The 24649-nt window shown below is 46.7% G+C and overlaps 1 long non-coding RNA gene across 2 annotated transcripts in view; it reads left to right on the top strand.

Moving 5' to 3' along the window:
• Positions 1–24649, top strand: part of LOC134945310 (uncharacterized) — a 107510-nt gene that overhangs the window by 55756 nt on the left and 27105 nt on the right. Inside the window, exon 3 of one of the 2 annotated variants that reach the window (XR_010182090.1) lies at positions 18233–18541. The exons of the other annotated variant lie outside the window; for it this stretch is intronic. This is a non-coding gene — a long non-coding RNA (uncharacterized LOC134945310). Of the gene's footprint in view, positions 1–18232; positions 18542–24649 lie in introns of those variants that run through there. 2 annotated transcript variants of the gene reach the window in all.

Consider the following 24649-nt stretch of genomic DNA (forward strand, 5'->3'; position numbering starts at 1 on the left):
GTGGTAGGTATATAATAATAAATAATACAATTCTGGTCGGACGGACTGCCTGCCGTGTGCCGACACAGAGGTAGCCACAGCCGTGAACTACCGCACTGTACACTGGTTGATAAAGAGATAGTAGTATACTCGTAACAATTAGGATGACACTATGACGGTATAAAGAATGAAAAAAAAAACCACGGTTAGGTGGTAGGTATATAATAATAAATAATACAATTCTGGTCGGACGGACTGCCTGCCGTGTGCCGACACAGAGGTAGCCACAGCCGTGAACTACCGCACTGTACACTGGTTGATAAAGAGATAGTAGTATACTCGTAACAATTAGGATGACACTATGACGGTATAAAGAATGAAAAAAAAACCACGGTTAGGTGGTAGGTATATAATAATAAATAATACAATTCTGGTCGGACGGACTGCCTGCCGTGTGCCGACACAGAGGTAGCCACAGCCGTGAACTACCGCACTGTACTGTGTCTGCTGCTAATATAGACTGGTTGATATTTAAAGAGATATTAGTAGTATACAACAATACTATACTGGTGGTCAGGCACTGGTCACCACTCCTGCAGCAAAAGTGTGCACTGTTAATTAATATAATTGTACTCCTGGCTCCTGCTAACAACCTGCAGTGCTCCCCAGTCTCCCCCACAATTAATTATAAGCTTTTAATTTATACATTGATGACTGTGCAGCACACTGGGCTGAGCTGAGTGCACACAGACTGAGTCACACTGTGTGACTGACTGTGCTGTGTATCGTTTTTTTTTTCAGGCAGAGAACGGATATAGCAGAGAGAAGTGAACGGATATATTATATTAAATAAAAGTTAACTAGCAACTGCACTGGTCACTGACTGTGGTAAACTAACTCTGTCTGCGACTCTGCACAATCTCTCTCTCTCTATCTAATCTATCTCTATTCTAATGGAGAGGACGCCAGACACGTCCTCTCCCTATCAATCTCAATGCACGAGTGAAAATGGCGGCGACGCGCGGCTCCTTATATAGAATCCGAGTCTCGCGAGAATCCGACAGCGTCATGATGACGTTCGGGCGCGCTCGGGTTAACCGAGCAAGGCGGGAAGATCCGAGTCGCTCGGACCCGTGAAAAAAAACATGAAGTTCGGGCGGGTTCGGATTCCGAGGAACCGAACCCGCTCATCTCTAGTTTTGCTTTGCTGACACCTGTGAATAAGCTCTCTCTCTCTCTCTCTCTCTCTCTCTCTCTCTCTCTCTCTCTCTCATATGGAGCAATACACTCCATATGCATAGGTGTTGCTTTCACCTGATATCCAAAATGCTTTTTCAAAATGAAGCGCTCCCCCCTTCCTATTGGGATTTTCCCAATGTGAGCTCTAAAAGATTGAAATCTTTGGGAGAAGTGATGGTGAGCCTTATTCACTGATACAGAAGGCAGTTACTTGACGGTGTCAGTCTGCCCATGTGTCCCAGTCACACAGCGCATGTATCCGGATTGCTACCGCTCAGAGACACAGTTCTGAATTGTATCCAGGGTCTTTGGATTTTAGTGGGTGTACCTGGGAGGTACCATAAAACAGAAATGCACTGTCTCAAGATGCTGCAGGTGGGGGTCTGAGGTTTGAGAAAATCAGCTGCTGCATTAGCATAAGAAACAGATGCAGCAGCATCAGGTCCAGTGTCAAATGTTTTGCAGACACTTCCAGAGTGGTGATGCTGTTGGGAAAATAGGGCCTAATTCAGCTACAGTTGTAGTTTTGCAAAACATCGCAAAACTACAACTCTTCTCTTTAACATGTGGGGGGCTGCCCAGCACAAGGCAAGGCCACCCAGCATGCCAGGTCCTGCCCCCCCTCCCCCCGCTATACAGTGATGCGCTTGCATAATGAAGGTAGCCCCTGCCTATGCAGGCAGTCGGAGGGCCGCCATCTTTTGGGTCGCTGCAGCTGCATGTGACATCACACAGCCGCCAGGCACACCCCTCCAATGGTCAAAACATGAAGACATGGAGCATTGATGCCCTCAAAAAAATGCGGCTCCATTCCCGCCCCCTCCAGGTCTTAAACTGTATTCTGAAGAGAATGCAGTTAAAGACCTCGCGCATGCGCAAATATACGTGCGCATGTGCATGCGCTGATGTGCAGAAATCGCTTCTTAGCGATTTTTGCACATTTGCAGCTGAAGCTGAAATATGCCCAAAGTTCACTGCAAACGGGACCAGGGCAGCATTTTAGTGGAAAAGATCTTTGTGTCAGGGGCGGAACTCTGGGAGACAATGGAGTCATTTGCGGCCAGGCTCCAGGCCTGAAGGGGCACTTCCTTCATTGTCTCCCTGTTCCGTGTCCTTTCTACTTTAACGAAGAGCCATCACAGTATAATGGTGAGGGCAAGCTTTTGTAGGGGTGGGTTTCCTTGGTGGTGGAGGATTCAGCAGCGCGGGCATGTGATCCTAGTACAGCCTATCTTCTGCAGGGCTACGGATGCTCTGTGTGCTCATACCAGAGTGAACAATATACAGATTGTTGTATTCGGGGCTGACAGGGCAGCCATCCGGGAGCACTCACACATTTCCCCGGCTCACTGTGCCCCTGCCTGGATGACTCCCGAGTCCCGGCAGCAGCAAGCAATGCAATGTAGTGCCGCAATTGTGAACGTAGGGCAGGTCAGTTGCGAACAAAGCAGGGGTGTCATATGCCCCCCGCACTCTCACACTTGGCCGCGCACTACCTTTTGCAGTAATTAGACAGCACACAGCTACATAACATTACACAGCCCCGTCCCCAACTCTGTTTCATTCCGATGCCCAGCCACTGACTCCACCCTCCTCTCTCTGGCTGGCTGGACTGCATAACAACTGACTCCTACACAGCTACTGTGCTTGCCCAGTATGCTGTTCTGACGGGGGGCTGCACAGGAGGCGTTACCAGAGTGAATAGGTAAGTGATCACCACAACTGCTCCCAGCCTGGCCACACATTGTCCTAACTGCACTGCATTCCCCCCACAGCCCACTCCTGTTCCTTCTACCCCTACATGTTTATTTCTCATACCAATAGTCAGTGTCTACTCCCCCCCCCCCCCCTAGTGTGCCTGTAGCTGTCTCTCATTGTCTCTGCCTTTGTTTTTCCCCAATATCAACAGGTGTGTGTGTGCCTCTGCCCGTATCCCATGTGTGCATCTGCCCATAACCCATGTGTGCCTCTGCCCGTACCCATGTGTGTATCTCCTTACCCATGTGTGCCTTTGCCTGTAACCCATGTGTGCCTCTGCCCATACACATGTGTGCCTCTGCCTGTACCCATGTGTGTGTCTCCTTACCCATGTGTGCCTCTGCCCGTACCTATGTGTGCCTCTGCCCATAAACCATGTGTGCCTCTGCCCGTACCCATGTATGTGTCTCCTTAGTCCTTACCAATGTGTGCCTCTGCCCGTACCCATGTGTGCCTCTGTCTGTAAACCATGTGTGCCTCTGCCCTACCTTTTCCCATAACCATAAGTCAGGTTTAAATTTGTTTTACAAACATATATATCCTGACAGAATGCAGCTCTGTGACACAGTGACAGCAGTAGAGTCACTTGTGGATAGAAACAGTGACAGCAGCACAACCACATGTGAATGGACACAGTGACAGCAGTACAGCCACATGTGAATAGACACAGTGACAGCAGCACAGCCACATGTGAATGGACACAGTGACAGCAGAACAGCCACATGTGAATGGACACAGTGACAGCAGCACAGCCACATGTGAATGGACACAGTGACAGCAGCACAGCCACATGTGAATGGACACAGTGACAGCAGCACAGCCACATGTGAATGGACACAGTGACAGCAGAACAGCCACATGTGAATGGACACAGTGACAGCAGCACAGCCACATGTGAATGGACACAGTGACAGCAGCACAGCCACATGTGAATGGACACAGTGACAGCAGCACAGCCACATGTGAATGGACACAGTGACAGCAGCACAGCCACATGTGAATGGACACAGTGACAGCAGAACAGCCACATGTGAATGGACACAGTGACAGTAGCACAGCCACATGTGAATGGACACAGTGACAGTAGCACAGCCACATGTGAATGGACACATTGACAGCAGCACAGCCACATGTGAATGGACACAGTGACAGCAGCACAGCCAATTTTGGATGGACACAGTGGCAGCAGCACAGCACAGCCACCGCTCGGATTTACTTGGATCCCGGAAGTTTGGTCGGAATCGTATTTCAGATAATCCGAACCGCTCATCCCTAATTTTTACAAGAATAAACTTTAGAACATTTAAAAATGGGATAAAGCATTATCATACACATAGCTATTCTAGTGTTTGGAAGCAATAAATGCATTTTTAAGTCCTTTCAAAGGATATATGTTACTGTAGGAAAGATCTTTCATGCGCAGCGCAGGAAACAAAATCAGAGAGATTGATTATTTAGGAACTTACAAACCTGCATACCAAATGAGATATTTCTCCTGGCTTGTCTGTGATCAAAAACAGACCTGCAGCATAAATCTTCTTTAATTAATACAGTATAAGGAACAAATTATACAGAGGGTTTTATTGGTTTTCTCTAATCTCTGCATGATGCGAGGGATAGATCACCATTTGCCATATGTTTCCTTTCGGCACAATATTTATAATTTCCGCAGGTTCCACTTCATACTTTGAGCAGGAACTGATTCATTCCAGCAGTATAGTTGTTATCGATTGCTAAAAGGAATGCAAATATAGCGTGTCTAATGATTGTTACTATCAACTGCAGTGATCCACTCTTAAGGAGCTGATAATGCAATGGTCTGTTCAGTCCTTTTAACAGATTTTTTAAGGAGAAAATATATTATACAGTACTGACACTGTAAGTAGATTATTACATTTATTCAAATTAATACCTATCAACCTACCTACAGTACCTGTATTTCTGTCTATCTACCTACCTGTCTTTCTTTCTTTCTTTCTTTCTTTCTTTCTTTCTTTCTTTCTTTCTTTCTTTCTTTCTTTCTTTCTTTCTTTCTTTCTTTCTTTCTTTCTTTCTTTCTTTCTTTCTTTCTTTCTTTCTTTCTTTCTTTCTTTCTTTCTCTCTCTAAATCTGGCGGCCTGTCACCTATCAGATATCATGGCCATACACTTGAGCAATGATCGGATCAGTCCGGCATGTTAGAAAAATGTTTACGCCTAAGGAGTATATTCAATTAGTGTCGGATCCTCTCTGATGGAGAGGATCCGACATTACACTATTCAATTTGCAGGCGTTACCAACAGATTTTTGCCTGTTTTCGACAATGGCGATCCAACTTTTTTTAAAGTCGAATCGGCATTGTCGAAAACGGGCCAAAAACCTGTCAGAAATGCCCACAAATTCGACAAAACAGGTGGATCAGCGCATGAATTTGCGATCCACTTGTTTTTCGACATTTTCGGAATTTCCGACAAACCGAAAAAATGGGCCTTTCATTGAATAGGGCGAACGTTTTTTCGACCTGTAGGGCTTTCCGACAGGAATTGAATACCAGCCTACCTCTCCAATCAGTGGTCACAGCAGTACACTTTGCAATTTTCAGCTGAATTCACTGGTAATCTGCAGATCAGGACAATAGTTGCATAATGTACAGTATGCTTTATTCTCACTTAAAAGGGTAACCAGAGGTTCCCAAACTAGGTCCTCAAGGCACCCCAAATGGTCAAGGTTTTAAGCATATCCATGCTTGACTTTTTTAGTACCTCAGTCAATTTGATTTATACATCTGTGTGTTACATCTCTACCACGTATCTGGCCTGTGCTACCAGAGGTGCTGCTGTCATGTGTCTGGACTGCAATACCTCTGTGCTGCCAGAGGTGCAGCTTTCAGGGAGCAGTAATTAATCTGTTTGCATCCCAGCTGGTGCTAATTAGCTGGAATACTCTATACTGCTCTCCTGTGTGCAGCTTCAAAGCTTGGGTATATTATTGCCTTTGGACCTGTGTATGTGTGCAGCATGCCAGCTGCAATGTATTCTGTAATCAAGGGGGCTTGGTTACCTGGCTCGTTGCCATTCATCCTTGCTCCTGATAAAAGGCAACCAGCCCAGCACAGACCTGCCAGTTATATTACTTGTGTTACCCAGTCCTGCTGAAATCCTAAGTGTATTACCTGTGTTACCTGAGCTCCTGACTGTGTATCTGAGACCAAGTCTAGGAGTCCATTCAGCAACCTCCAGTTCCAGTCTTGCCTTGGCTTGGAGTCCAGGAAACTCAATCAGATAGGTTTTGTTGTTACATGCACCTTGCTTTGTTCTGCCAAATTCCTAAAGAGACTTGCAGCTAAGTTACTCATTACTTGTGCTTCTATGTTACTGTGGACATCATCTGTGCCTGCATGCATTCCTGAACAATTATACCCTTTTTAGACCGCCTGAGGTGGGCCGCAACCGGGAGCCTGACACAGGAGATCATATGATCTCTAAGCACCGCCTGTACACACACAGTGAACGGGAAATGGGTTGTATCGACCCGGCTCCCGTTCACACCACACAGTGAGCTGGGTTGAACATGAGTTCAACCTTGCTCGATACCAGGGTTGAAATATCGGATACTGCATGCAGTACGTTGTACCTTGGATTATAATTGTGATTTCTCTGCAAAACATTATCACTTTGCTGCCTTAATAAAATGCTTAGTATTCATTTCTGTGGACATTCCTTACCTGCAACAGTGATTATTGTGATATATTCTTGCCCTGCATTCAAGTACCGGCTCATAGCTGTAACTAGTGATGAGCGGGTTCTGTTCCTCGGAAACCGCACCCCCCCGAACTTCACCCATTTTACACGGGTCCGAGGCATACTCGGATTCTCCCGTATGGCTCGGTTAACCCGAGCGCGTCCGAACGTCATCATCCCGTGGTCGGATTCTCGCGAGATTCGTATAAGGAGCCGTGCGTCGCCACCATTTTCACTCGTGCATTGGAAATGTTAGGGAGAGGACATAGCTGGCGTCCTCTCCGTTTATTAATGTTGCTGCAAATATTTGTGCTTATTGCTTAATAGTGGGGACTGGGGAGCAGCTGTATTTTATAGGAGGAGTACAGTGCAGAGTTTTGCTGATCAGTGACCACCAGTTTTATCCGTTCTCTGCCTGAAAACGCTCCATATCTGTGCTCAGTGTGCTGCATATATCTGTGCTCACACTGCTTTATTGTGGGGACTGGGGGCCAGCAGTATTATATAGGAGGAGTACAGTGCAGAGTTTTGCTGACAGTGACCACCAGTATATATAGCAGTACGGTACGGAAGACCACTGCTCTACCTACCTCTGTGTCGTCAAGTATACTATCCATCTAGATTCTATACCTGTGGTGCATTTTAGTTTTGCAGTTTGCTGACAGTGACCACCAGTATATATAGCAGTACGGTATGGAAGGCCACTGCTCTACCTACCTCTGTGTCGTCAAGTATACTATCCATCTAGATTCTATACCTGTGGTGCATTTTAGTTTTGTAGTTTGCTGACAGTGACCACCAGTATATATAGCAGTACGGTACGGAAGGCCACTGCTCTACCTACCTCTGTGTCGTCAAGTATACTATCCATCTAGATTCTATACCTGTGGTGCATTTTAGTTTTGCAGTTTGCTGACAGTGACCACCAGTATATATAGCAGTACGGTACGGAAGACCACTGCTCTACCTACCTCTGTGTCGTCAAGTATACTATCCATCTAGATTCTATACCTGTGGTGCATTTTAGTTTTGCAGTTTGCTGACAGTGACCACCAGTATATATAGCAGTACGGTATGGAAGGCCACTGCTCTACCTACCTCTGTGTCGTCAAGTATACTATCCATCTAGATTCTATACCTGTGGTGCATTTTAGTTTTGCAGTTTGCTGACAGTGACCACCAGTATATATAGCAGTACGGTACGGAAGGCCACTGCTCTACCTACCTCTCTGTCGTCAAGTATACTATCCATCTAGATTCTATACCTGTGGTGCATTTTAGTTTTGCAGTTTGCTGACAGTGACCACCAGTATATATAGCAGTACGGTACGGAAGACCACTGCTCTACCTACCTCTGTGTCGTCAAGTATACTATCCATCTAGATTCTATACCTGTGGTGCATTTTAGTTTTGCAGTTTGCTGACAGTGACCACCAGTATATATAGCAGTACGGTATGGAAGGCCACTGCTCTACCTACCTCTGTGTCATCAAGTATACTATCCATCTAGATTCTATACCTGTGGTGCATTTTAGTTTTGCAGTTTGCTGACAGTGACCACCAGTATATATAGCAGTACGGTACAGAAGGCCACTGCTCTACCTACCTCTGTGTCGTAAGTATACTATACATCTAGATTATATACCTGTGGTGCATTTTAGTTTTGCAGTTTGCTGACAGTGACCACCAGTATATATAGCAGTACGGTACGGAAGGCCACTGCTCTACCTACCTCTGTGTCGTCAAGTATACTATCCATCTAGATTCTATACCTGTGGTGCATTTTAGTTTTGCAGTCTGCTGACAGTGACCACCAGTATATATAGCAGTACGGTACGGAAGGCCACTGCTCTACCTACCTCTGTGTCGTCAAGTATACTATCCATCCGTACCTGTGGTGCATTTCAGTTGTGCGCAGTATATATAGTAGTAGGCCATTGCTATTGATACTGGCATATAATTCCACACATTAAAAAATGGAGAACAAAAATGTGGAGGTTAAAATAGGGAAAGATCAAGATCCACTTCCACCTCATGCTGAAGCTGCTGCCACTAGTCATGGCCGAGACGATGAAATGCCATCAACGTCGTCTGCCAAGGCCGATGCCCAATGTCATAGTAGAGAGCATTAAACAAAAGAGAAAAATGGTGTCAATGCGCTTCAGTGACCAGGAACACAATGATTAGTAGGTGAATGTCTGTTTTCACTCTGATAAACCAGGAGACTTGTTTATAATATAAAAAATATATTTTACTGGTACAAAATATCACATTTAATAATGTAACAATAATAAAAATGTAACTCAATGAATCATATCAATACTGTCACCTAACATTCAATATGTTACAATATATATTGTTGCTATTAAGATTGAATCTAGCCGTTAGATACAAATTGTGATGACCTCTTATTAAAGAATGGATATATAATAATCAATTGACTCTTCTGATTGCCGCCAGTGCCATATATTAGATTCTGGTTGTTAAAGAAAAAATATGCAACACAATGTCTCAAATAGGCTCTGACACTGGCGTCCCAGTGCAGAGATTGTTCTCCCTTGTGTTTTTTACCCGATAATACGAGATTATAGTTACCCCCTTTTAGTGGAATTGTCCTCCGGTAAAGCACTATAGCACAAGTGCAAATGTGTAATCCACGAGGTTCCAACAGGGTTCAACTGGCGGGCAGCGTATAGGCACACACTGGGAGAGGGCAGAGAGAATGAACCTGGCGGTCGGCGCTACACCGAGCGCAGTCCAAAGACCGCCGCACACGAACAGCTGAGAAGCGGCAGAGGGTATGAACCTGGCGGTCGGCGCTACACCGAGCGCAGTCCAGAGACCGCTGCACACGGACCACCCCTGATGTACTAGGTGTCCTCAGTGAACGGCACCCGTCACAAGTTGCAGCGGCTCAGCAGAAACGAACACGGCACAGGCAGCACAGGTCTGGATGGCGGCAACGGCTGATCAGTTCAGACTGGTAAAACACTGGCAGGTGATGTCAACGCATTTCGTCCCGTTAATTCTCGGGACTTCCTCAAGTAGAGAGCATGTAAAATCCAAAAAACAAAAGTTCAGTAAAATGACCCAAAAATCAAAATTGAAAGCGTCTGATGAGAAGCGTAAACTTGCCAATATGCCATTTACGACACGGAGTGGCAAGGAACGGCTGAGGCCCTGGCGTATGTTCATGGCTAGTGGTTCAGATTCACATGAGGATGGAAGCACTCATCCTCTCGCTAGAAAAATGAAAAGACTTAAGATGGCAAAAGCACAGCAAAGAACTGTGCGTTCTTCTAAATCAAAAATCCCCAAGGAGAGTCCAATTGTGTTGGTTGCGATGCCTGACCTTCCCAACACTGGATGGGAAGAGCTTGCGCCTTCCACCATTTGCACGCCCCCTGCAAGTGCTGGAAGGAGCACCCGCAGTCCAGTTCCTGATAGTCAAATTGAAGATGTCACTGTTGAAGTACACCAGGATGAGGATATGGGTGTTGCTGGCGCTGGGGAGGAAATTGACAAGGAGGATTCTGATGGTGAGGTGGTTTGTTTAAGTCAGGCACCCGGGGAGACACCTGTTGTCCGTGGGACAAATATGGCCATTGACATGCCTGGTCAAAATACAAATAAAATCACCTCTTCGGTGTGGAATTATTTCAACACAAATGCGGACAACAGGTGTCAAGCCGTGTGTTGCCTTTGTCAAGTTGTAATAAGTAGGGGTAAGGTCGTTAACCACCTAGGAACATCCTCCCTTATACGTCACCTGGACCGCATTCATCAGAAGTCAGTGACAAGTTCAAAAACTTTGGATGACAGCGGAAGTAGTCCACTGACCACTAAATCCCTTCCTCTTGTAACCAAGCTCCTGCAAACCACACCACCAACTCCCTTAGTGTCAATTTCCACCTTACACAGGAAAGCCAATAGTCCTGCAGGCCATGTCACTGGCAAGTCTGACGAGTCCTCTCCTGCCAGGGATTCCTCCGATGCATCCTTGAGTGTAACGCCTACTGCTGCTGGCGCTGCTGTTGTTGCTGCTGGGAGTCGATCGTCATCCCAGAGGGGGAATAGGAAGACCACTTGTACTACTTCCAGTAAGCAATTGACTGTCCAACAGTCCTTTGCGAGGAAGATGAAATATCACAGCAGTCATCCTGCTGCAAAGCGGATAACTCAGGTCTTGTCAGCCTGGGTGGTGAGAAACGTGTGTCCGGTATCCACCGTTAATTCACAGGCAACTAGAGACTTGATTGAGGTACTGTGTCCCCGGTACCACATACCATCTAGGTTCCATTTCTCTAGGCAGGTGATACCAAAAATGTACACAGACGTCAGAAAAAGAGTCACCAGTGTCGTAAAAAATGCAGTTGTACCCAATGTCCACTTAACCACGGACATGTGGACAAGTGGAGCAGGGCAGACTCAGGACTATATGACTGTGACAGCCCACTGGGTAGATGTATTGCCTCCCGCAGCAAGAACAGCAGCGGAGGCACCAGTAGCAGCATTCGCAAATGCAAGTCGTTCCTAGGCAGGCTACGCTTTGTATCACCGCTTTCCATAAGAGGCACACAGCTGACAACCTCTTACGGAAACTGAGGAACATCATCGCAGAATGGCTTACCCCAATTGGACTCTCCTGGGGATTTGTGACATCGGACAACGCCACCAATATTGTGCGTGCATTACATCTGGGCAAATTCCAGCACGTCCCATGTTTTGCACATACATTGAATTTGGTGGTGCAGAATTATTTAAAAAACGACAGGGGCGTGCAAGAGATGCTGTCGGTGGCCCGAAGAATTGCGGTCCACTTTCGGCATTCAGCCACCGCGTGCCGAAGACTGGAGCACCAGCAAACAGTCCTGAACCTGCCCTGCCATCATCTGAAGCAAGAGGTGGTAACGAGGTGGAATTCAACCCTCTATTTGCTTCAGAGGATGGAGGAGCAGCAAAAGGCCATTCAAGCCTATACATCTGCCCACGATATAGGCAAAGGAGGGGGAATGCACCTGACTCAAGCGCAGTGGAGAATGATTTCAACATTGTGCAAGGTTCTGCAACCCTTTGAACTTGCCACACGTGAAGTCAGTTCAGACACTGCCAGCCTGAGTCAGGTCATTCCCTTCATCAGGCTTTTGCAGAAGAAGCTGGAGACATTGAAGGAGGAGCTAAAACAGAGCGATTCCGCTAGGCATGTGGGACTTGTGGATGGAGCCCTTAATTAGCTAAACCAGGATTCACGGGTGGTCAATCTGTTGAAATCAGAGCATACATTTTGGCCACCGTGCTCGATCCTAGATTTAAAACCTACGTTGTATCTCTCTTTCCAGCAGACACAAGTCTGCAGAGGTTCAAAGACCTGCTGGTGAGAAAATTGTCAAGTCAAGCGGAACGTGACCCGTCAACAGCTCCTCCTTCACATTCTCCCGCAACTGGGGGTGCGAGGAAAAGGCTAAGAATTCCGAGCCCACCCGCTGGCGGTGATGCAGAGCAGTCTGGAGCGAGTGCTGACATCTGGTCCGGACTGAAGGACCTGCCAACGATTACTGACATGTCGTCTACTGTCACTGCATATGATTCTGTCACCATTGAAAGAATGGTGGAGGATTATATGAGTGACCGCATCCAAGTAGGCACGTCAGACAGTCCGGAAAGGCAGGAAAAAGAGGCAATTTGGAGGCCCTTGCACAAACTGGCTTTATTCTACTTAAGTTGCCCTCCCTCCAGTGTGTACTCAGAAAGAGTGTTTAGTGCTGCAGCTCACCTTGTCAGCAATCGGTGTACGAGGTTACTTCCAGAAAATGTGGAGAAGATGATGTTCATCAAAATGAATTATAATCAATTCCTCCGTGGAGACATTCACCAGCAATTGCCTCCAGAAAGTACACAGGGATCTGAGATGGTGGATTCCAGTGGGGACGAATTAATAATCTGTGAGGAGGGGGATGTACACAGTGAAAGGGGTGAGGAATCGGAGGATGATGATGAGGTGGACATCTTGCTTCTGTAGAGCCAGTTTGTGCAAGGAGAGATTGATTGCTTCTTTTTTGATGGGGGCCCAAACCAACCAGTCATTTCAGTCACAGTCGTGTGGCAGACCCTGTCGCTGAAATGATGGGTTCGTTAAAGTGTGCATGTCCTGTATATACAACATAAGGGTGGGTGGGAGGGCCCAAGGACAATTCCATCTTGCAACTCTTTTTTCTTTCATTTTTCTTTGCATCATGTGCTGTTTGGGGACTATTTTTTTGAAGTGCCATCCTGTCTGACACTGCAGTGCCACTCCTAGATGGGCCAGGTGTTTGTGTCGGCCACTTGTGTCGCTTAGCTTAGTCACACAGTGACCTTGGTGCGCCTCTTTTTTTCTTTTCATCATGTGCTGTTTGGGGACAATTTTTTTGAAGTGCCATCCTGTCTGACACTGCAGTGCCACTCCTAGATGGGCCAGGTGTTTGTGTCGGCCACTTGTGTCGCTTAGCTTAGTCACACCTCGACCTTGGTGCGCCTCTTTTTTTCTTTGCATCATGTGCTGTTTGGGGACTAATTTTTTGAAGTGCCATCCTGTCTTACACTGCAGTGCCACTCCTAGATGGGCCAGGTGTTTGTGTCGGCCGCTTGTGTTGCTTAACTTAGTCACACAGCGACCTTGGTGCACCTTTTTTTTCTTTGCATCATGTGCTGTTTGGGGACTATTTTTTTGAAGGGCCATCCTGCCTGACACTGCAGTGCCACTCCTTTGTGGGCTAGGTGTTTGTGTCGGCCACTTGTGTCGCTTAGCTTAGTCATCCATCGACCTTGGTGCAAATTTTAGGACTAAAAATAATATTGTGAGGTGTGAGGTGTTCAGAATAGACTGAAAATGAGTGTAAATTATGGTTATTGAGGTTAATAATACTATGGGATCAAAATGACCCCCCAAATTCTATGATTTATGCTGTTTTTGAGGGTTTTTTGTAAAAAAACATCCGAATCCAAAACACACCCGAATCCGACAAAAAATTTTCAGGGAGGTTTTGGCAAAACGCGTCCGAATACAAAACACGGCCGCGGAACCTAATCCAAAACCAAAACACAAAACCCGAAAAATTTCCGGTGCACATCTCTAGCTGTAACCACTCATTTGCTGTTTCTCACCAGTGTTAAAGTATAGTGCTGCTCTTTAATGTCCACATCTTCGTTTTATGGTGAATCCACAGTCTGCTAAACATTACACTGAAAGCATCCTGCCACATCTTGCTCAAGTCTCGTGACACCTCAGTATTCCATGGTCAAATCTGGTTGACCATTTCTGTGCCACTCTGCATCTGCCTGCTCCCACTTCTCCAGTGTACAGTATATTCTTGTCTTGCAATTCGCCTGTTAGGTATTTTAGGCAGGTGGATTGTAACACTGTGCTGAGCCATGGATATACTTAAAACCTGGACTGTTGGGGTGCCTTGAGGACCGCATTTGGGAACCTCTGGGGTATCTTATCATATCTTAACCATAAAGGGTACCATATATGTTTTAATAAGTATATACTAGAACCTAAGTACTTCTTTCAGAGTGCTTAGAACGGGCCAGTCCTGAACCGCCGCTAGTTTCCCCGGGTCAGGTATAACTCCCTCTGCACTCACAATATGGCCCAGATATTGCACGCTGGTTTTTAACAGATGGCACTTTGATGGCTTTACTTTCAAACCATACTCTGTGAGTCTTGCAAACACTTCTTGAAGATGCTGTAGGTGTTCATGATAGGTTTTAGAGTAAATTATAATATCGTCTAGGTAGAGAAGCACCATGTCAAAGTTCTTATGGCCTAGGCAATGTTCCATGACCCTCTGGAACGTTCCGTGTGCATTGCAAAGACCAAAAGGCATGCAATCAAATTCATATAGCCCCATAGGTGTTGTGAAGGCTGTCTTCTCTCGATCTTCCGGCGCCATCTCGATTTGCCAATATCCACTAGTTAAATCGAGGGTAGAAAAGTAGGTGGCAGATTTTAAAGCTGTTAATGACTCCTCTATTCTCGGCAAAGGATAGGCATCTTTATGGGTGACCTGGTTTAACTTTCTATAATCTACACAAAACCGCAGACTTCCATCTTTTTTTCGGACTAATACTATGGGGGCTGCCCACGGACTGTGACTTTCCCGAATGACCCCTGTTGTTTCCATTTCCTCCAACATCTTGCGAACAGGCTGATACAATGCCGGTGCAAGTGGCCGATAACGTTCCCTAATCAGTGGTGCATCTCCAGTTAGGATGTAATGTTGAATTTGTTCCACTCTGCCAAAGTCGGCCGAACTTTTACTAAACGTTTCAGTGTTTCCTTTCACTACTCGCAATACTCCAGACTTGAGTTCCTCAGGAGTATCAGTTTCTCCGATTTGAATTTCCTGCCACCAAGAAGCCTGCTCGTCGCTCCCTCCTTCTTTTCCAGCGGTCGTGTTCATCTGTGTGGTTCCAATAGAGATCTCGATTACGTGCTGGATGGCAGTCCACACTAGTTTTGCTATAGTGTAATTTTGGAGTAACTTAATGGGGTGGTCATGCGGATTGAGAATTCTAATTGGTACTCGTCCTCCCTCTACTGTAGTTAAGGACCGAGCCACCACCAAATCGCTTCGAGTGGACATTGAACAAGGCTCGACCACTGCGGTGTAACTTCTTCCCTGAGGACCGCATCTCACCTTTCCCCAGATTATGGTCTCCGTATTTGGGCGTAACGTAATGGGTCTATGATCCTCAATCTTCACCTTTCCAATTTCTCCATTTGGCTTCACTAGTTGCCGTTGACCTTGAAGCACTCTAATGGTCTTGTTTAAGGCTTGTTGGGCTGCAGGAGTTGCATGAGTTAATTCAGTCTTCAGAGCTACAATTAATTCCTCTGGACAGTTCTGCAACACGTTCATTCCGATGATAATTGGGGGAACCATTTGATCATTGACGTTAGTAATTAGACATCCTTGATTGAGGCAACACAGCCTCTCCAATCTTAAAGTCCAGTTCGCAGTAGCCCTTACATGAAATATTAAGTCCATTGCTGGCAAACAATCGGAACCAGGCAGGCGGAGGTGGTACTACTCCTTTTCCTCCCCAATAATGCCCAAAAGCCTCTACATGTATGGTTGTCACTTGTGATCCTGTATCGAGTGTAGCTGGTACTTCTACCCCATCAATTTGTACATTAATGATAGGGCATTGCCCCACGTAATTAGGGCACCACTCCTCTGGTGTGGGACCTATTCCTTCTGTTCCCCCCGAGGGTTGGTCTCTGGCCTCGGGGCATTGGCGTTTAAAGGTTCTTTTTGTCTACACACACGTTCAACATGACCACTGCAGTCACATCTTCTACAGATAGGTCTGCCTTGTGAATCAAACCGATCGGTAGGTCTGCGGCCCCTGGCCTGTGGTGATTCCCACCAATCGCTATTGCCTCGTCGTCTGTCAGCATGCCAATCGGTTTCAGGTCGTGCAAATGAGGAACGTTTCAGTAACTTCTGTAATTCTCTACTCATTTCAGCCGTTCCAAGAGTAAGTTCCTCCATTTGCCCCTTCAGCATGGGCAAAGGGTCTGAGGTTGGTGTTTGTATACTTTGGACCGCGGGTTTCTTTTGCTTGGGGGCATCTCCCGACATTAAATAAGTAACGTCATTACCCCCAGCTTGCTCTTGATACCCGGGCAACTCAGGAAAAGAGCTTTCTTTATGTTTTATTGGACCAACTATTTTAATTGCCGCTTCCTTGAAGTCCAAGAAGGAATCCGTACTTTTTTGCATTCTTAATAGCTTCAACTGTGTTCGAACGCTTTCACTATTAACTCCGTCTATGAATTGATTTACTAAAACTTCATCGGGTTCCCTCACTTGCATCTCGTCTACATCTTGTATATCTCGCAAAGCTCCTTGCAAGCTTAAAGCAAAGTCTCTTAGGGATTCCAAAGATTGTTGTTTGCGAGCATAAAAATGAGACTTCAGCTCTGCCAGAGTGCTGATATCAAATGTAGTGGTGAGTCGTTGAAATATTTGCTCTGCAGTTTGTCTTTCTCCCAAGGGCCGGGATAGCACTTCTTGCAATGTGGACTCTTTTAACTGCCCGACTAAAATCTCTACCCGCTGTTGTTAAGCCAATGTGTAAAGCCGGAACGGACTGTAATTTCCGTTTGAATTCCATGAAAGTGCTCGAGTCCTTTCTTCTCTCGCCTGTATAAATAGGAAGCCACGTGGCTCCAAAATAATAAGGGAGTGTAATCGGATTTACGGTGGCACTGGTCATAGCTGGTTGATTGCTTGTTGTAGCGCCAGAATTCATGTTGGCACTGGTCGTAGCTGGTTGAGTACTTTCAACAGGTATTTGTTCATCGGTTGACATGTTTTGTTCGTGATCCTGTTCGTGGGACGCCAATTTTAGATGTAATGTTCTGATAGGTGTTTAGGTAAATGACGTTAACCTTACCTCTTGTTGGTCACTCGGAGGTCGCTCTGAGTATTTTCCCACTTGAATCTTCACAGAGAGGTGAGGATACTGTTTTCTAAGAATAATCGTCACTTTCAAGTTGTGTTATACGAATATTTGTTTATTACAGTAAGGGTTATGAAAGAATTTTTGTACCGATTAAATGAACACAAATTTATAGAAAACAGTTATAACACAATTGTATCTCTGCTATCAATGAAATATTTCACCGTAAGATTTATAAACGTGTTTATTAAACTGCTTCGTGACGTGCCGACTCGTTCTTCCAAGCAAGTAGCCTCCGGAATTTCAAAAGTTAACACGTATTGGTTCTCATGAATACACGAACAAGCTCAAATAATACTTGGTGAATTTATAGGTTATACTAGTTATACTCTATGAATATAAACTTATCTATACCGTACAATCTAATTGAGAACCCCTTAACTACTACTATTCCCAATATTTCCTATGAACACTACGTTAGAATAATGTCTGACATAAGTTGCAATAGTCCAGTTATATGCGGCTATTCGGCCATATTCCCGTAAGGGTTTTTGTTAACTGGTCCAATGAATGTCGCTCAGCCCTATAACTCCTTTGCTGTGGGTACTGTAACCATATGAAGCTTAGAAAGTCCAGAACGACTGAAGGTGAGTATAACAAATCTATGGATGAAGCTACAAAGGCTATTTGTAATCCACTTTACCTGAAGATTTATCCGCACACACAAATCTGAGTGACAGATTCCTTGTCCAGGCAATAAAGGCACAGTTACACTGACCCTCAGAGTAATGCTGGGTATAGTTGCTCCTGAGCTATCACTGGAATAATGTTAATTCCTGTCAGAGATGTAATATGCTGCAGGCTAAGCTCTCTAGAACATATAGGCACGGCAGTCGCCCTGGAATTACAGAAGATGAGTTTGCGATGTGCCTCTATATATTATAATATCAGTCCTAAGCAAATTAACAGAGTTCTCTATTTATAATAAGTGCACTTATTATCATTGCTGCATCCTTGGCTGATGAAGCAGTGCTTGTGTGATGCAGTCTAGTGTCAATGTAGTATTCACTATACCTGTTCTGCAGTTTCAGCTGTTGTAGGCTGCTTGCCTATATATGGGCGGTGGATCCGCCTCTCTGACCGTCCTCCTGAGGCACTGGAAGCTAGGGCTCTTGCGATAACTCCACCTCAGCCCCGTCACTCTCCGGCAGGCCGCGCCCCTTCCAGGCCGTCCATTCGAGGGAAGCCGCCGCCTACCCCGCCCTGCTAGGTGGATCTCTCACGCCTCCCGGATGATGTCACTTAGTTTCTGGGAGGACGCAGTTCAAGGCACTCTTCCCCGCTGCTCGGGCAGGAATCGGAGCTCACCGCAGCCTCCTCACCGCTGTTCGGTCACCGGAGCTCAGGTAACCCAGTCCTCCTCTCCTCCGCGGCCGAACTCTAACTGCGCCACACACTTCTCTGCAGCACCCGCGAGCCTCTGTAACCGTTTTTCTCGAATGCGGGACGGGTTTCCAGAGCCCACTCATGTCGCCAGGCTCTCCCTCCTGCTGGCGCTGCCCATCCACAGCGCTCCTCTATGGGGGTACATTTTGTAAATTAAATCTCCCTCTGTGAGGGATGCACAGCCTCATGAACAATTATAATTCCCTCTGTGAGGGATACACAATATAATAAACAATTATATTTCCCTCTGTGAGGGATGTACAGTATAATGCACAGTTGCATTTGCAGACTATACACCATTAATTATTAATCTTTCAGGGTGTTACACTTGGAGCGCAGTCTGTCCGGCGGCTTGCAGTCACTGCCTCGCAGGATTTCCCTGTCCCGCAAGACTGACTGTACAGGAGCTCCGCGGAGGTCGCAGTTATTAAACAGCTGAGCCGCTGATGGAAGACTCCTACAAAACATAGGGTGAGGGCTCCGGGATGGCTGCCCCTCTAGCCCCTGCCGTAATCCGGTTCTGGATCTGGGGGTATGGGTGGATTACTGTCATTGTCATCTGTGGGTGTGTATGTTAAATTGAATGGGGGGGTTGTATTATTAATAATGAAGGTATATTACATTGAAGCTGATATATCAATACTGTGTGGGGGTAATAGTGTTGTCAGGGCCAGCGCGACCATCACGCTGCATTTGCAACAGAGTTAAGGTGTGTACACACGGTGAGATTGGGCTATGCCCGATTCTCACTGTGCAATAGGGACTGTGGTCGGTATCGCAAGCCTAGATGTCTGTGCTTGCGATATTGACTATGTGCGATTTTGGCTAAGTGTCAGTTTTGACTATCTTTTCTACGAGATAGTCAAAATTGACTTGCCTGCACAGTCTATCTAGGCTTGCGAATCCGACCTCGCGGGACCGCGCATTGGCATTGCATCGGGATCGCAGGTGACTTTCACCTTGCGATCTGCACTAACTTTCCTTGCAATTTTGACTATATAGTCAAAATCGCAAGCAAATATCTCACCTTGTGTACACACCTTAAGGTGCCAGACTGGGGAGGACGCCGGGCAGCCTGGACCATGCCCCCCTGCTGCAACCTGGACTCGATTTACCCACTATGGAAATAAGTAACACCAAATTCTGTCCTATAGCATTAGAGGCACGCTTTGCGCTGCCTCTGTTACTTACGAACAGTACTCGGCGGGCACTAGGACCCAGTACGGGCAGCTCTGCAGGTAGTCACAACCTCCAACCTGGCGCCTCTATACTTGCACAGCTTCCCGCGTGGTCTTCCTCTCCAGGCTTCCCCACTGGCACTGTATGTGCCATCTGCTTCTAGATGCAGGGATAGGGATGTACAGAGGAAGAGTTGCAGCTACTACTGGTTGCAGCCACATCAGACAGATGGAGGGCAGCACCTGCCGAAACAATCACTGAGGGTAAGAAGCCTTCCCCTTCCAGCTCCACAGCCCTTTCTTCTTCTCCCCTCTTGTTCCCAAATACCCCCCACCTTGCTCCTCCATCCCATCCATGTTCCTCCCCCCTTGCCCCCCACCACATAGCCTGCTGTGCTGTCAGCCAGGCACTGGAAGACTCTGAACAGCCTGCACTCTACCTGCTACAGCCCGCACTCTATCCCCCTATCAGTCACAACCCACCCTCTGTCCCCACGCTCTGTTCTCTACTTGTCACAATCCGCCCTCTGTCTACTAGCTGCCACAGTCCATGCTCTATCCCCTACCTGTCACAGTCTGCCCTCTACCCAATAGCTGTCACAGTGCACGCTCTATCCCCTACCTGTCACAGTCTGCCCTCTAACCAATAGCTGCCACAGTCCATGCTCTATCCCCTACCTGTCACAGTCTGCCCTCTACCCAATAGCTGTCACAGTGCACGCTCTATCCCCTACCTGTCAGAGGGCCTAATTCAGACCTGAGCGCTCGCTAGCTATTTTTTGAAGCGCTGCAATCAGATAGTCGCCGCCTATGGGGCGGCGACTATCTGAGGTGTGTACACGGTGAGATTGGGCTATGCCCGATTCTCACTCTGCAATAGGGACTGTGGTCGGTATCGCAAGCCTAGATGTCTGTGCTTGCGATATTGACTATGTGCGATTTTGGCTAAGTGTCAGTTTTGACTATCTTTTCTACGTGATAGTCAAAATTGACTTGCCTGCACAGTCTATCTAGGCTTGCGAATCCGACTTCGCGGGACCGCGCATTGGCATCGCATCGGGATCGCAGGTGACTTTCACCTTGCGATCTGCACTAACTTTCCTTGCAATTTTGACTAGAGATGAGCGGGTTCGGTTTCTCTGAAACCGAACCCGCACGAACTTCATGTTTTTTTCACGGGTCCGAGCAGACTCGGATCCTCCCGCCTTGCTCGGTTAACCCGAGCGCGCCCGAACGTCATCATGACGCTGTCGGATTCTCGCGAGACTCGGATTCTATATAAGGAGCCGCGCGTCGCCGCCATTTTCACACGTGCATTGAGATTGATAGGGAGAGGACGTGGCTGGCGTCCTCTCCATTAGAAATTAGATTAGAAGAGAGAGAGAGATTGTGCAGAGTCAGACAGAGTTTACCACAGTGACCAGTGCAGTTGTTGTTAGTTAACTTTTATTTATTTTAATATAATATATCCGTTCTCTGCTATATCCGTTCTCTGCCTGAAAAAAAACGATACACAGCAGCAGCCAGTCACACAGTGTGACTCAGTCTGTGTGCACTCAGCTCAGCCCAGTGTGCTGCACATCAATGTATAAAAGGCAAAGCTTATAATAATTGTGGGGGAGACTGGGGAGCACTGCAGGTTGTTATAGCAGGAGCCCCCAGGAGTACATAATATTATATTAATTTAAAATTAAACAGTGCACACTTTTGCTGCAGGAGTGCCACTGCCAGTGTGACTAGTGGTGACCAGTGCCTGACCACCAGTATAGTAGTATATTGTTGTATGTATTGTATACTATCTCTTTATCAACCAGTCTATATTAGCAGCAGACACAGTACAGTGCGGTAGTTCACGGCTGTGGCTACCTCTGTGTCGGCAGTCGGAACTCGGCAGGCAGTCCGTCCATCCATAATTGTATTACAATATATACCACCTAACCGTGGTATTTTTTTTTCTTTCTTTATACCGTCGTCATAGTGTCATACTAGTTGTTACGAGTATACTACTATCTCTTTATCAACCAGTGTACAGTGCGGTAGTTCACGGCTGTGGCTACCTCTGTGTCGGCAGTCGGCAGGCAGTCCGTCCATCCATAATTGTATTATTATTATAATATATACCACCTAACCGTGGTTTTTTTTTCATTCTTTATACCGTCATAGTGTCATACTAGTTGTTACGAGTATACTACTATCTCTTTATCAACCAGTGTACAGTGCGGTAGTTCACGGCTGTGGCTACCTCTGTGTCGGCAGTCGGCAGGCAGTCCGTCCATCCATAATTGTATTATTATTATAATATATACCACCTAACCGTGGTTTTTTTTTCATTCTTTATACCGTCGTCATAGTGTCATACTAGTTGTTACGAGTATACTACTATCTCTTTATCAACCAGTGTACAGTGCGGTAGTTCACGGCTGTGGCTACCTCTGTGTCGGCAGTCGGCAGGCAGTCCGTCCATCCATAATTGTATTATTATTATAATATATACCACCTAACCGTGGTTTTTTTATACCACCTAACCGTGGCAGTCCGTCCATAATTGTATACTAGTATCCAATCCATCCATCTCCATTGTTTACCTGAGGTGCCTTTTAGTTCTGCCTATAAAATATGGAGAACAAAAAAGTTGAGGTTCCAAAATTAGGGAAAGATCAAGATCCACTTCCACCTCGTGCTGAAGCTGCTGCCACTAGTCATGGCCGAGACGATGAAATGCCAGCAACGTCGTCTGCCAAGGCCGATGCCCAATGTCATAGTACAGAGCATGTCAAATCCAAAACACCAAATATCAGAAAAAAAAGGACTCCAAAACCTAAAATAAAATTGTCGGAGGAGAAGCGTAAACTTGCCAATATGCCATTTACCACACGGAGTGGCAAGGAACGGCTGAGGCCCTGGCCTATGTTCATGGCTAGTGGTTCAGCTTCACATGAGGATGGAAGCACTCAGCCTCTCGCTAGAAAACTGAAAAGACTCAAGCTGGCAAAAGCACCGCAAAGAACTGTGCGTTCTTTGAAATCCCAAATCCACAAGGAGAGTCCAATTGTGTCGTTTGCGATGCCTGACCTTCCCAACACTGGACGTGAAGAGCATGCGCCTTCCACTATTTGCATGCCCCCTGCAAGTGCTGGAAGGAGCACCCGCAGTCCAGTTCCTGATAGTCAGATTGAAGATGTCAGTGTTGAAGTACACCAGGATGAGGAGGATATGGGTGTTGCTGGCGCTGGGGAGGAAATTGACCAGGAGGATTCTGATGGTGAGGTGGTTTGTTTAAGTCAGGCACCCGGGGAGACACCTGTTGTCCGTGGGAGGAATATGGCCGTTGACATGCCAGGTGAAAATACCAAAAAAATCAGCTCTTCGGTGTGGAGGTATTTCACCAGAAATGCGGACAACAGGTGTCAAGCCGTGTGTTCCCTTTGTCAAGCTGTAATAAGTAGGGGTAAGGACGTTAACCACCTCGGAACATCCTCCCTTATACGTCACCTGCAGCGCATTCATAATAAGTCAGTGACAAGTTCAAAAACTTTGGGTGACAGCGGAAGCTGTCCACTGACCAGTAAATCCCTTCCTCTTGTAACCAAGCTCACGCAAACCACCCCACCAACTCCCTCAGTGTCAATTTCCTCCTTCCCCAGGAATGCCAATAGTCCTGCAGGCCATGTCACTGGCAAGTCTGACGAGTCCTCTCCTGCCTGGGATTCCTCCGATGCATCCTTGCGTGTAACGCCTACTGCTGCTGGCGCTGCTGTTGTTGCCGCTGGGAGTCGATGGTCATCCCAGAGGGGAAGTCGTAAGCCCACTTGTACTACTTCCAGTAAGCAATTGACTGTTCAACAGTCCTTTGCGAGGAAGATGAAATATCACAGCAGTCATCCTACTGCAAAGTGGATAACTGAGTCCTTGACAACTATGTTGGTGTTAGACGTGCGTCCGGTATCCGCCGTTAGTTCACAGGGAACTAGACAATTTATTGAGGCAGTGTGCCCCCGTTACCAAATACCATCTAGGTTCCACTTCTCTAGGCAGGCGATACCGAGAATGTACACGGACGTCAGAAAAAGACTCACCAGTGTCCTAAAAAATGCAGTTGTACCCAATGTCCACTTAACCACGGACATGTGGACAAGTGGAGCAGGGCAGGGTCAGGACTATATGACTGTGACAGCCCACTGGGTAGATGTATGGACTCCCGCCGCAAGAACAGCAGCGGCGGCACCAGTAGCAGCATCTCGCAAACGCCAACTCTTTCCTAGGCAGGCTACGCTTTGTATCACCGCTTTCCAGAATACGCACACAGCTGAAAACCTCTTACGGCAACTGAGGAAGATCATCGCGGAATGGCTTACCCCAATTGGACTCTCCTGTGGATTTGTGGCATCGGACAACGCCAGCAATATTGTGTGTGCATTAAATATGGGCAAATTCCAGCACGTCCCATGTTTTGCACATACCTTGAATTTGGTGGTGCAGAATTTTTTAAAAAACGACAGGGGCGTGCAAGAGATGCTGTCGGTGGCCAGAAAAATTGCGGGCCACTTTCGGCGTACAGGCACCACGTACAGAAGACTGGAGCACCACCAAAAACTACTGAACCTGCCCTGCCATCATCTGAAGCAAGAAGTGGTAACGAGGTGGAATTCAACCCTCTATATGCTTCAGAGGTTGGAGGAGCAGCAAAAGGCCATTCAAGCCTATACAATTGAGCACGATATAGGAGATGGAATGCACCTGTCTCAAGTGCAGTGGAGAATGATTTCAACGTTGTGCAAGGTTCTGATGCCCTTTGAACTTGCCACACGTGAAGTCAGTTCAGACACTGCCAGCCTGAGTCAGGTCATTCCCCTCATCAGGCTTTTGCAGAAGAAGCTG

This window comes from Pseudophryne corroboree, chromosome 7 (genome assembly GCF_028390025.1).
Source record: "Pseudophryne corroboree isolate aPseCor3 chromosome 7, aPseCor3.hap2, whole genome shotgun sequence".
NCBI lineage: Eukaryota > Metazoa > Chordata > Amphibia > Anura > Myobatrachidae > Pseudophryne > Pseudophryne corroboree.